Source organism: Seriola lalandi, unplaced genomic scaffold, assembly GCF_002814215.2.
Source record: "Seriola lalandi dorsalis isolate HSWRI2012SDOR001 ecotype SW California unplaced genomic scaffold, Sedor1 jcf7180002054925, whole genome shotgun sequence".
In the NCBI taxonomy this organism is placed as follows: domain Eukaryota; kingdom Metazoa; phylum Chordata; class Actinopteri; order Carangiformes; family Carangidae; genus Seriola; species Seriola lalandi.
The window spans coordinates 385,938-400,338 of NW_019525477.1; the positions used below are offsets into that span (position 1 = coordinate 385,938).

General features: G+C 41.0%; 1 protein-coding gene across 2 annotated transcripts in view; it reads right to left on the reverse strand.

Annotated features, from left to right (window-relative positions):
• Positions 1–14,401, reverse strand: part of lrfn5a (leucine rich repeat and fibronectin type III domain containing 5a) — a 115,480-nt gene that overhangs the window by 76,892 nt on the left and 24,187 nt on the right. The gene's annotated exons all lie outside the window — the stretch shown is intronic.

Sequence of the window (14,401 nt, forward strand, 5' to 3'; positions counted from 1 at the left end):
GGGGGGGGGGGGGGGGGGGGCAGTAACAAACATTATGACTGTAAGTTAGTTCTGAGTCATGATGTTTGATTTGAAAGGAATGAGTTATGTACAAATGGATGTAAGGGACGCATTATATCTGAAGTGATTGCAACGATTTATGTTTATTTCATGCATCACAGTACCAGTGTGCAAAAGAAACAATTACAGAATACAGTGCATTAGTTGACTGAAGGCTTTTTGGTCCAAACCTGTCAAGGTTCACTGGTTTTTGTACATATTTTTCAGTGCAGCTGGCCCCAGTGGATCAGAACCCACTGAACTGGCAGTGTAAGTGCTCTGTCCTGCCTCTTTGTCTGCATACACTACTACATACGTCTATTTATACATTCTGCATACTCACAGAGACTGACAGACCAACCCACGCATGATTAAGTGTGTGTGGTATATGTGCAGTTTATATTTTCACTTCACGTATGTAATTTGTGTAATTGATGTGTGGCAGAAAAATGCAGAATGTTAAAGAGCAGTGCAGCTGCATCACATTAAAGCTCAGTGTTAGAAGAAACATATGTGTCTCTTTTGAACTTGTCAGTACATGGTGGAGTGATATAAACAAAGGTCCACTTACTGTCCTCAGAGCTTTTCAACTGCATCTTGTGCTCCTCATTGAGCCCAATTAAAACTGGGAGATACAAACTTTTGAGGCTTTCTACCTGTTGTCCCTTATTGTCCATTGTGTGAATGGATAATACTCCTACCACTAAGATGCTCTAAGTGCCCATAGTGAGGATAACCGACAGTCAATACCATTCATCTGATCTGATATTTGTTCATCTTGCCTGTGAGCCACCTTTAAGCCTCCATCATGCTTTTCATAAACCTCAGTATGACACATTCTCACAGAGATTACGCTTTAATCCAACTACTAATATTGCATAATGTAGGCCCACACTACCTAAATGTGTATTACATAATATGGTGATGGAAACACCCACCATCTGGTTACCATGATGTTAGTGACAAACTATGAATAATAAGCAACCTTTCTCTTTTCACCTTAACTATTGCACGCAACACATCACTATCTAGCCTTGTCCTCATTTATACTTTGTAAATGATCAATCAATAATCAATTAAAACATAATTTACCCACCTCCTGTGCAACCAGTGACTTTTGCCATTTAGTTTCTTTGAATCAGTTATAAATAGCCAACTGCACAGAGAATACAACTAACATGGGGCCCAAAAGGCCACACATTCATTGTGCCACGAAAGTACAGTACACAACTACAACTACACAAACTTCTGTCTAATCAAATGACCACAAACACATCTGGGGCCCGTAGCTAATTTTTTACCTCTAGCTTCCCTTCTGAGTATATCCACCCACCCTTTCATTACAAAAACAAACACAGAAGGAGGCGCACTTGAAGGCATCATCACTTTTTAATCCCTTTTCAGCCTTAAAGCGACACAATGTAACTGTTGCTGAACAGCGGTCCCTGGGGCCACGTGTGGCAATAACAGGATAATGGCACGTTCAATTTGCCTTTATTTCCCAAGATTCTCAAGTCATTTCCTTTAAAGACATCATCATTAAACGACCTAACTGACCACGAATAGGACAAGCACAAGCAGGAAACAACAAACATGTCTTCTGGTCAGGAGTGTTTCCTACATGGTTTACGTTTGTAATAAAATCCTTAAAACTAGAATTTCCACCCTGTGGTTGTTTGCCTCAGCCAACCTGCCGAGTCGCAGGAAATATGGTCACAATCTCTCCTTCCAGCATTTACAGCTACAGCATTGAATAATGGCCAGAAGTGTTTTTGCAGAACATTATGATGTCACAGTGAAGTTGACCTGACGAACTATTTGGATATAAACTGTCATCACTTCATCATTTCATCTCAGACATTTGTGTGAAATTGTGTCATAATTGTTTTGTGAGATCACAGTGACCTTTGACCTTTGACCACCAAATTCTAATCAGTTCATCCTTGAGTCCACGTGGATGGATGTGCCAAATTTCCAAACTCGCTCAAGGAATTACTGAGATGCCTCCAGCCCTGGCTGTCACTGGTGCAGAGGCATAATAACTATTGATAATAATCATGACAATGTGTTTACAAGAAGCTACAGATTGTCACTAAAAAAGCTTCTCCCTTCATGGAGCCGGTGGAGGGTGACCATCCATATGGCCCAGTAGTGTTTAATATTTAGTATTTTCGATTTTAACGCTGGTTTTTACTTTACTGTGAATGCCATTAAGCTAGGATGTAAGCAAAACACTATAATAATAATATAACTCAACTACAAATAATCTGACACCTGTTTTAGGTTGGCTCAGGAAGCAGGTAATTCTCTGAACCTGGTAAAGTAACACATAAAAGCAGATCCAGGGCCCCACAGCACAGCAGAAAGCCTTGTTCTGTATTAGATTAGGCAGCGCTGGGAATTCTGCTTGTGTCTTTTCTGTCTTTCTCTTTTAAGACTTTACTTTGACCAGGCTGCTTGTATTATATTGGGTTAGGCAGAGCTGGGCTGTCTGCCAGACAGTGATGTAATTATATTGTTAACAGTCAGTGTGTCAGGCACCGTCAGCTGTACAAAGGTTGTAGCCTTTACCTCTTTCACTTTCAGAGATGACATTACACTTGCTCTACCTTGCTCTCTCACTCTCTCTCTCTCCCTCAGTCCAACTCCGTCATCGAGGCAGACACTGAAGGCTCGTGAGGGTGACAGTGACTGCGCCGCTGTTTAAAAGGCATCGGACATGCAACTTTTACTGCTGTCCTGTCTATCTGTGCATCTCTTTGTCTCGCTGACATTAAATTCGCCTCCACCGTTTCTCGCTGCCGTCAGTTGTAACTCCATCTCTTTGTGAAACAAAAATTCCCTAACCTTTCTCCCTAATAGAAATCCCTCTGTCGAGTAATGGGAGAAGTACATCTAATTATCTAATTATTCTAACCGTATTTCTTTTGTGTGGCGTTTTTAAATATCTCTTCCTTTCAGACCTGCTGATATTAAACAGTGAATAAACTCCAGATGTAGCTGCAGCTAACTCTCTAGAAACAAAGAAAAGTTAGGCACAGAAACAGGAAGCAGGCGGTTCAGATCAACACACATCGTGCGAGGCGAAACACAGGAGGAAGAACGAATGATGTTCAGATATTTTTGAATGAGAACAAGTGAACAAGTTTGGATGATGTGTTTGAAGTCAGTAACATGTGCGCAGGAGTGTGGAAGAAATCCAACTGGGAGGATGAAAGAGAAACAAAGGAAGAAAAATTCTTTGTAAAATCCAGAGACATCGTAAGATCCTGTGTGAATCTGTCCTGGATATATCTTAAAATTCTGGCTCCCAATTGATCTGATTCATTTTTAATAAGCAGGCCTCGATGTTGCTATGCAAACAGCAAATGGGGAACTATATTTTCTAATGTTTAAGCAAGACGAAAATCAATTATTTGTCAAATTATTGACATATAATTATGGTTTTAGTTTGATTACACATGGCTGTTTGCTGGCGAGTGGCCAAGTGTGATAATACTCTCCATGTTTGTATGTTCCATGATTGTATTGGATTCCATCCTCAGCTTTACCTCAGGTGGTTCTCAGCCCCTGCGCCATCCACAACAATTACTTAACATACAACTTAACACGTCTTATCCCTTGTTTAAAATCAATATGGTGAGCCTGTCAGCAAACAGTTGCTTATTAACAAAGAGCAATCATGGATTTACATAGGCAGAGTGTTGTTGCAGTCCAAATGTAAGTAATATATTCACTCCGTTTTGGGTTCCACCAACACAAGAAGGACGCCATAAATCTCTGAAGAGCTCAGGTGAAGCTCAGAGTCAGGTGGTCATTTTCTGGCGATTCATCAATATGAGTGCCCCCTTTCACATTACATGTATTTATGCCCCATACTCCACTAGTAATCGTTAGTTAAAGCTGTTGCTCGACTAGTGTTCACTGAATTTCTGATTTTAATTTCTGATTAGTTAACTAAATTTTGGGGGGGCATCAGAAAATGGTTTGAGTTCCAGGGCTGAGAAAGAGCCTTATATGAAACATTGCTGATACTGTGCTACTGTACATTACAGAGAAAAACAAAAAACGTACATAAGCGTGTGCACAAAGTGAGCTTCCTGTTGGCGATACTGATTGAGTAATTGTTCTGAATGTGTCAGAACAACCAGCAAGGAGACTGAACATTTTGTTGATGTATTTCAAAACATTACACAACCTAAGCCAGATAATTTAGCTTCTCCCGTTCCCACGAACACTTAGATAAGGCTAATAGCACATATTCATTTCATGTTTGAGGTCTACAATTGATAGGCGAAGAGTTGTCCTTTAGCCTCTCGAAATGATCCCACACTTTAGAACTTCCTGCCCCACATATGTAATTGCTATCAAATAACCGCAGCCGTGTAAACCATATCTCTGAATATCTCTGTCTGAAATTCACCGACTGTCGCCACTTCCTGAGGGGATAGATTTTTTTTCCTATGACCAACTGATCAATGAAAACTTGGTCGACTATTACGCCTTATTTATTTCATTCATTGACGATATGAAAAAATGTATTATAGCAGCTGTAATGTTTAATAAAGTGACTAAAAGTCATTGATCACGCTCAAAACTGTGTTTTTTATACTTTGGGTCTAAAGATTTTAATCAGTTTCTTGGTTGCCGCACTGAAAAAACAGCAAAGCAGTAAGTCATTCTCGGCCCTTAAAAGGTTTTGACAGTATTAACATGTAATCCTTTAGTCATATCGAGACACAGGGCTCATTCAAGATGCTCATTAAGAGACCAGTTATCCTGAGGCGATTAAATTCCTCCTGTTCTGATGTGTGACTCTGCATTTCCAGCCTGTCAGTCAAACGCTCCTCTGGTAAACCTGGCATTCACGGATGAAAATGTAAAATAGGCAACGTATTCTCAACAGGGTTATCTCGCAGTAACATTCAAAAGGTTTAAGCCACTGTGATATCCTTCAGGGCTGCGGGTTTTTTTTTGATCATTCGGATTTTAAAATCCCATTTTGGTGTTCTGTTATCATTGCCTCCTCCACTTTACTGTGATTTGTAAAAGTAGCTTCAATGGAGGCTACCTCCCTGTCTTCAGTAAGCAGCAAAAATCATATACTAGTGACTGAATGCTTTCTTTTTAAAATAGGTCACCCTGTCCCTGTGTTTCTCGCTAAAGTACTTTAAGATTCTTGCCACTAAAAAGTCATCACCATTCTCTTATTCTTTGTCTGGTGCTAAATATTCAATATGGCTCTTTTTAGCAAGATATTATGGAAACACTTTGTCTCTGACTTCTCTGCCTGTTTCTTACTACACTCTTACAAACTACTTTCATTTGAACAAGCAGTATCAAATTAAAAGAATGCTCATGAATGTCCTATTAATAGATAGGACATTCATGAGTCCTAGCACACACACGGACACCCCCACACACACACACACACACACACACACACACAAACATGCCAAGATCCCGAGCTGGAAACACTCTCCTACTCTGCCAAACCAATGTCACCTTCTGATGTGCTCAGAGGTAAAGACAACTGGACCGCAACCTTCAGGTGCACTGCACGTGCGCGTGGGTGGGTGCGTGCGTGCGTGTTTGTGTGGGTGTGTGTATTTTTTTAGGTGATTAATCAGAGCAGTATCTTTAGCTGCAAACACATAAACACACACAACGAACACGACTCCACAGCATGCTCACACCTGCAGTACAATTCCATGGGAACAATAAATGAAGTGAACTATTTCTAATTGAGAGTTGAATTCATGCGTATTATTGTGTAAAACTAATTGCTACTTTGTGTGGGCTGTCATGGCTGTACACGCGCACACACAAACACACACACGCGCGCACCCAGTCCCGTTGCTGCTTCACACCTAGTAGGTCCAAAACAAACTCATGATTCAAGCTCATTTCAAACCATGTTGTGTAAAAATATTTGCAGCATAATTGCATATTATTTAACAATTCCTTGAGTCATTATGTTTAACACACATGAACACACAAAAATAAGCATGTACGAACACACACCCATTATATCTCATAAATATTCTGATGTTTTCTGGGAATCACACAACAAAGAGCCGGGTCCACCTTCATCAGTCTGCAGATGAACTAACCCACTGTCTTTGTGCCAAAATGATATGAGACAATCTTTCTGTGCTAAAGCCCTTTCTTCTTTTTTTTAACTCAAGAAAAAAGATAAAAGCTCATCGCTGATGAGCAGAAACATTTATACATACACCCACGCGGTCTTGATTTCTCTGCCTGACACACACACACACGTTCTTAACAGCGAGTATTTATCTGAGTGTGTGTCCTTTAAGGCTTCTCTCCTGATGTCAGTTGTGATTGGTTCATCCTTCAGACCAGCGCTGTTGCGTTTCCCAGCCGTTCTGCCGCTGTGTGCAGTCTGCTTGTTCACAAATAAACACACCAACCATAAACTCTGTGACTCCACAGAGCTTAAAGTGTGTTCAAGCGTTACAGTGTCCTAGATGGACGGATTGCTCTTAAAAGACTGAAACTGATCACATTGTAAAACTTAACAAGAATCAGTGTGTTAATGAGGAAATGTCAGCAGAGGCTAATTCAAGCAGCTGTTCCACTTGTTAACTTAACTGAAACTTTTTTACCATGATTCCTAGTTAAGTCAATATCAGCCCCCAGTTTTGCCTAACAACCCTAACACCTACGTCTCTATACAACTAAACTGCAACAGCAATTAGTGTTGCAATGGTGACTCAACTATAAATGTAGCACTACATGAAAACTAAAGCAGGTTGCCTCTGAACAACTCGTATATAAGTATTTTGTATAGGAGACAGGCTTGTATCTAAGAATACAAAAAAACAACCTGTCAAAAAAGCTGCTAAACTATGCCAACCTGCCACACTCATGCTCTTCCCACATTTTCAACTTTAATCAGGTTCTCTTCACCTTGAGATTGGCGACATGTGAATCTCTGTAGTAGAAAACGGGAATTGTTAAAATCTTCAGCTTGACTTTAGAGGAAATACTAAATGAAAATAAATAATATATATGTCTTGAAGTGGTAGAGCGTTGAGAGTTGGCAGTTCATTAGGTAGATCTAGATAAAATAAATTCAATCTATTACAGCAGTTCTGCAATAAATCCCTTCATGTTATAATGTTCGTTATTTGTTGGTACAGTTAATCATCATGTAGTCAGGATGCAGTTTGGGGGATGCTGTTGAAATGTTTTGCATTATACTAACCCATGTTTCCATTATTTTGTCCACCTCATTTATATCAATGAGGGTAGGCTACAGTACCGCTCTGTGAGTTTTAGAGCTGGGCCTTCAACTCAACGCTGATCAAACACAGGGTATGGGTATGGTTGTTTTCATTAGTTTGTTGCCGACAAATTGGTATTGTCCCCACAATGTTCTATTGTGTTTTCACCCAAGGAGGGTCGAGTGAAGCGAACGCACCTATCCGAAAAGCCGATGACGATTTCCCCCGTGCGATAGCTCTGGCCTTGATCCTTCAGGAAGAGCCTAAGACAGTGATTTTTGGTCCCACCCATTATAAATCAAATGTGATTGGTTAATTCACCTGCCATTTTCTAAACAAACACACACAGCTGAATGAGCCTTCCTATTTTCATAGGTTTAGGACAGTAACCCTTTCAACTTGATAGTAAATGATGCAAAAATTCTAATTAGAAGAGAAAAATTATTAAATGGAAGAGATTAAATACAACATTTAAAATATTGATATGTTTGGCCTCTAAAAACCTAGACGGCCCTGAGGGTTCCCCCGCTGGTAGGCTGAATAACAGATGCATCTCTCTGGATGCACTTCACCAAGTCAACAAAACAACTGCCAAATACAATACTTGCAGGAGGGTACTCACAAAGAGGGAGACGACAAATCCCTGCTTAAATATTAACCTGCTCTCCATCATGTGAAAGTGAGAACTTTCTTCATTTCCCACCAAACAAACTAATTACAAAGATTTGATAAGGGATTCAGAACTGGATTTAGATTCAATAAAAGGCTTTCGAAACTCCATCCAACTATGTGGATCCCAGTAAAATTTGGAAAAGGCTAGAGGAAGCTTTCAGCAGAGTTTTGTCACCGTGTAACCTGATGCCTCAGATAGTCGGTTACTCGGAACTATCTGGGAAGGCCTCATTGGAAACTGTTTAAAAAACAGCAAGTTGCTTTCAAAAAGTGCCTGGCAGGTGATCGGATGAACCATCCGTCTCTCATCGACTATCACAGGCTGATTTCAACTGATCAGATTCTGCAACCTTCCCATTTTTTTCACAACCAGCTGGTTGGTGGTAAATCAAGCTCTTGTCGATGTGCCTTCAGTGCTGTTCTCTGCTCTTCTTCTAATATTCTAATATAAGTGATGCTAAAGCAGCATCTACACTAACCTCGCTAAAACAGCAGCTTCTTGCTGTCTTCACACCTAAGACACACCTGCAGCTGCTGGTTTGGCCACTGGCAAGATGGATTCTCACTCGTGAGAAATCCAGCTGCCCCGCAAGGTTAGTCGCTGTACGCTGCAGTGAATGGCGTTTAGACATTGAACAAAAATGAGAGCCCTTTTTTTTTTTTTTATTCGAAAGAAAGACATCTGTCACTCTGTGTCTGAAATGCAGTCCAGGTTTCTGCAAACCAGAAACCTTTTGATCTGGTTTGAAACACGTTTTCCAAACGCAAATCCACTTCCATTCCCAACAGCAGGTCAGAGTGTGTCTGTGTCTTTGTGTGATGCGTCTTTTTTTCTCACAGACTCAAGGAAGAAGTGCTAAAACCTCTTAATGCAACAGTGACGGGTTGTTCACTGCCTTTGTGTGTGTGTGCGTGTGTGTGTCTGTGTTCTGCTACACTGCAACATGCTATCACTGCTGCTGCCCACCAAGCACACCACATGTCACAACCACTTTCCTCTTGACTTGTCACACACAGACTTTAACACACACTTTTCAAGCAGTCCCCTCACTCACACATATACACACACACACACACACACACACACACACACACACACACACACACACACACACACACACGCAGCTCAAAATCACAGCTGCCGGACAGCATTTTCAACTCATCTTATTTCACACGAAGACAGTTGTGCACACAGTTTGCAATCAGCGCGGAGTCGGCTGCATACCGATTGATTGCTGCAAGGTCAAACGGAGAGGTGGAGAGAGCTGGAGGGAGACGCAGAGAAGAAGAAAGGGGGGAGAAGAGTGTTTCGTTCCCATCTCTCCCAGTGTGTCATTACTGGGTGATTAGGGTGGTAATGACCCTGTAACTCTAACACCTGTCAACTTTACAAACTCACTGTGTTACTGCTCTCCTTTCTCTCCATTTATTCCATCCTGAGGTGAGAGGAGCGGTGACCTAATCCAGTAGGACTCAAAGTGAAGCTCTGGGGCCACACAAGGTTGCTTTCAGAGGGTCGAGGGGGTCTCTGGTAAATGAAAAAGCAAGTGAGCGATTTCACTTTTATACCAAGTAACTTCAAGGATCTAATGCAGGTCTATGAAGCAGGTTAAAATCCTCATGCTGCAAGTTACAAAAGTGGTAATTGCTCGCAAAAATCAACTGTTAGGAAGCTGAATATTTCAACAAGGTGCCACAATGTTGCTCAACTGGGAGATTGGTGCCATATTAATGGGAAACTTCCAGTAGCTGACAGTAGAAATGTCCTAGGTGAAAAAGATGGCAATTGGATGAATGTGAGGCAATGCCTTTGCTGGAAAAGAACATTGCACTCAGCAAACACCTTCCCTGGATTAATGACAAACGAACGGAAGCAGTAACAGGCTGGCAGAAAACATGTTAGAACTGAGCTGACACGCAATCCAGTTTGGCGTTCAGAGGCGACTGGCACCCGGTGTGAAATCTGGCCCCTATTGATGATGGTATAATGGGAGGAAATGTGAGGATCAGGTTGTGAATGTTGAAATCTGGGTTGCCAAAGGAATAAAATGAACCTCTCCCTGGGTGCAAAATGGCAACAGAGGAAGATCCTGTAAAGACATAGAATAACTTTATATCTCCTTGTTTATTGCAATCAGCTAATTCTTGTAACTTGTATCTTGTAGAAATGGAGTGTTGATATTTGTTAAGAACCTGCGGGTGGACGCTGGGTATCAGCTGCACTAGCGTTTTAACTGCGGTGATGAAATAAAACGAAAAGTTTTACATATGTTTGCGTCCTAGAATCGCCATTATTTGTATGATACTATTGACTGTCATAACTTTTAAGTAACTGCAAAAATGCTAAGCTGCTAAAATAATTGATTTCAGCGTAGGCAGGTGAGACAGAAATGTTCTATTCTAATTATTGACAGTATTGAGGTTAATTAGCAACGTTTTTAATCACTGAGGAAGGAGAAAGACAGAATTTAAATCTTAAATTTATTGTCAATGTAGGATTTGTAACTAAGCGTGTTATCGGCAGAGCTAAGCTACATCAGACTATCGATTGTAACATTAGTGGAACATAATCGCATGTTGACTAACTCACTAAATTCCTCTATCAGTATCACTCAGTCAGTGTGAAGCTAGCGCCGAGAAGCTGTATTGTAGAAAAACACAACAGCAGTGGCTTCAGATGTTTTCGGTCACATTAATCAGATCATTATGGCCACAGCTCTTACGAAAGTTACATAGTCTCCCTTTAAATTGGTGAAGTTTAGTTAGTTAGTTTTTTTTTCTTCTGTTCTTTTAGTTTTGATTTCACTCGGATGCAGGAATGGAGGAGAGGGAAAACAAAACAGACATAAAACTCATGCATTTGTTAAATGTCAGAGAAGTACTGGACGCTTTCTAAATGTAAAAGCATTTGCATTTTTTTAGTACATGATGAGACACAGTGAACATCCACACTATCCGTTGGACATTTCCCCTTGATTATAATCACTAAAAGCCTCTGTAATTTAAGCTTACATCTATTCTGACTAATGGTTGGGCTGGTACAGCTTTGTGTTGTGTGTCTGCGTGCGTGTTGTGTATGTGTGTGTGTTTGTGGTTTGTTTGTTTGTCTGAATTTGCATATGTGCCTTCGTGCGCCGATTCCCTCTCTGTCTCATGTTGAAACATCTCAATTATGCCTCTGCACTTGTGTGTTTTCCCCCGTGTTTATGTGTTGTGTGTGTGTGTGTGTGTGTGTGTGTGTGTGCAGTGGTGTTATGTGGAATCCATTATGCCCCTGGTTTGTCAAGGAACACAGAGGCAGGGCTCGCTGCCAAGACTGAGACCTATCAAATGAGTGTGTGCGCATCACTCAGTGGGAAATTTATGCAGACACAACCATGGGAATTGTCGTGTGGCAATTTGTTGTTTTCTATCCGATTTTCCCCCAAAATCATAATGAAATTAACAGGCGGGGGCACATTTACTCTATTCTAACAAGGGAGGTGGCAAATTGAATTGTGTGTGTGTCTTTACATGTTTGTGCGCTCACGTATATATGTGTGTGTAGGTGTTTCTTCTTCTCAGTCATTCCTCAGGATTTAATTGGCATCACTCACTCACTTTTTCTCCAGTGTTTCCGATGCTCGCCCGCTCCCATCTGAGTAAAAGATCTGTGCCGGAAAAGCACAACGAAAGAAACACTCCTACACTCTGTCTGTGTGTCTGTCCTCTCTCCGGGTGTCCCTCTGTCTGTCTCTCTGTTGACATCATTATAACCCTAATGAAGACGCTTGCTGGCAAACTTAAGCCACCGCCATATTCCCATTAGCAAACAGTCACACACACACACACACACACACACACACACACACACACACACACACACACACACACACACACACAGTAGGGGTATTTAGAGAATTGGCTGTGAAGTTGCTCCCAGCTTGCCCACTGTGAACTGAATTGAGCTCTACAAACAGCATTTAAACGGTCAGGCTAATTTATGTGTATGTGTGTGTGTGTGTGTGTGTGTGTGTGTGTGTGGCTTTGTTTTCCTATATTGGTGGGGTCTGAACAAAGGGAGCCCACTATAATTGTAGGGTCCAACAGCTTGGTGAAGACCCAGCAAGTTTAAATAAATGGCTGTTTGGTCAAGACTTGGTTTGAGGGTTAGCATCAGGTTTAGGTTTAGGTGAGGGGTTAGGGAAGGTATTATGTCAATGACAGGCACCCATGAATGTAGTACAACTTTATGTGTGTGTGTAATGTCTTTGTAACAGAAAAAATATGAAATATGATGTTATAGTGTTGTCTATTGCAGATCCATGAGTGAAGGAGACGAGAGAGAGAGGAGGTTCAGGTAAATACTGCGCTGGCCAAAACAAGAGTGCACAGCAAGACCCTTGTTTTCCTGCTGAAATGTGACCACATGTTAAGTTTACATATAGGCATATCAGCTCTTGATCAATATATCTATTCAATAAGTGTGAAAATTGCTGTTGCTGTCTCCAGTGAAAATGACGTCAGCTGGACAGATACAAAACATCACTTAGTTCTGATTGGTTGGGGAAAAGAACTACAAAATAAACCCCGTCTCCAGATGAGAAATTAGCTCAAACCCACGTCAGGCTGAATGAAATGAAATGGCAATTCAGTCTGATTATCAGGCTAAGTTGCCCCCTGGGTTGAGCTGAATACATAGTGTAGAGACATGACTCTTGTTAGAAAAGCCAGTAGATGTATCCTTCAAGTGAAAATCACATTTGGTTCCTTGCTGGAAAAAAAATATGTTTTTTCTCAGTCGATATGTTTCCAGTGGACACCACTGTTTTGGTTCCAGCTTCACTCGTCCTATCTTTCTCTCTATTTTTGCTTCTTCTCTCCTATTTTTTTTCTCCTCATCTTTTCTGTCCTTTCTTCACTCCTCCTCTCACGCCTCTCTGCTGTACTCTCTGTCCCTATTTGTCCTCGTCTTCCTCAGTGACGCGTGTGTGTGTGTGTGTGTGTGATGCGGACAGTTACAGTTTCCCACCCGGTAATAATCTTGTCACAACACCAGTGTTACTGATGACACCGGCCATTTTAGAAGAAAAGACGTGTTGGTATCTCTGGAGGTTTGACAAGGGCTGCAGGTTGCCTCATGAATGTTATCAGGTAACATGATACGACTCCGCTCTGACACTTTGATTTTATATTTGTAGCGTCCGACCAAGTCTTGAAGACTAGTATTTTATTTTTTATTTGATGAATGAAGGCAGTGCTGCTGGTATGCAAAGACGAACCTAAAGGGTTTAATGTCTATAAAAAAAGAAAAGATAAAAAGAGGGTGGGCAAATTATGTAATCTGTGTGCCTGAACACCATGTAACACGGACTATCACAGCAACCCTAGCTTCCTGTTTCCTCTCCTCTTCACATTCACACCTCCCTCCTCCTCTCCCCTGTGACTAAACCAGCATCTTTCGCTCACTTTCACACTCTCTTTTCTCTCTTTTCTCCTCGTGTTTCTCTCTTCTTTTATCCATCCATTCCTCCTCTCAATTACCTGGTCTGCCCAGCATCTGGGAGTCTGGCCCATAGTGTGTGTGTGTGTATGCGTGTTTGTGTTTGTGTGTGCATGTGTGTGTGTGTGTAGGTGGCCATGTGTTGTACTGGGTTCTTGTCAGTCTGAATGGAACAGCTGCTAACAGATAACAAGTAGCTGGCTTCCCTGCAGGTTTGGAGACAAAATAGAAACACAGTCACATTATTCAGTCAGGACCTTTCCTGTGTCACCCTGGACTCCAGCTGAAACAGATGGCAACGTGTTGGCGACTTATCACCATCTTATCTAATCAGCGTTGATAAAGGAAATCAGACGTACAGATCAGGATACAGCCCCTCACGTCTGTCAATAAAAGCTTTGTGATTCCAATATCTATTGGATTAAAGCCGATATATTGTCATGTTCTTTGAAATATACCATGTCAAATAAATAAATAAATAAACACAGATTAACAAAGCTAGAATGTTAATGTTTCACCTTCTTCCCATTGACACCGTGTCTGCTGTTGGTAAGTTCGATTAATAAATCTATTAATACTAATAAAGATGCTACTTAAATAACCGTAAATAACAATTACAAGTTGTTAGAACTCAGAAACCTTAATTATCAGCATTTGAAGTGAAAATTGAAACTTGAAGTCTTAATGAGTATTTCATTACAAACTAATAAGTTCTGTTGACCTGTGTTCTGTAGTCGGGGAATGAAGGAAAATCAGTCTTCAAGATCTCATAATGAGTCAATTAAATAAACTTTTCTTTAATTATTAAGTTTGTGTAATGAATCACGAGGAAGTCTCAAGTTGAAATTGTTTAGTTGCCACTGTCAGTATACCACTGACTTAACTCGTCTAATTCAGCCATTCGCATATGCTTCCCAGCATGCATTAGCCAGTGTCTATCATAAGGTCAGTACTTGTC